This window comes from Penaeus monodon, chromosome 20, assembly GCF_015228065.2.
Source record: "Penaeus monodon isolate SGIC_2016 chromosome 20, NSTDA_Pmon_1, whole genome shotgun sequence".
Classification (NCBI taxonomy): domain Eukaryota; kingdom Metazoa; phylum Arthropoda; class Malacostraca; order Decapoda; family Penaeidae; genus Penaeus; species Penaeus monodon.
In genome coordinates, this window is record NC_051405.1 from 39,179,471 (window position 1) to 39,179,766 (window position 296).

Below are 296 nucleotides of genomic sequence, written 5' to 3' on the forward strand. Positions count from 1 at the left end.
CTAAAATGTTGCACACCACATTCAAAGTAAATAAAAGAAGGCAGAAGACAGTGGAGGACAGCGTAAATGATATGGACGTAGATGACGAAGTTATTCATTAACTTTGTCTTTTAAATTACTATCCTCTCTAATATCGTAGGCACGGGTAAAGTTTGATTCATTTGATATACGGTCATAATATTATGTCACATAAAATCTATCATGAGTTTAGATTATATCAGGTTTTTATTCTCTAGAGTATCATCTGTGAATATATCATCACAAAGGCCTTTAATTATTCACTTCCATCATAAAGT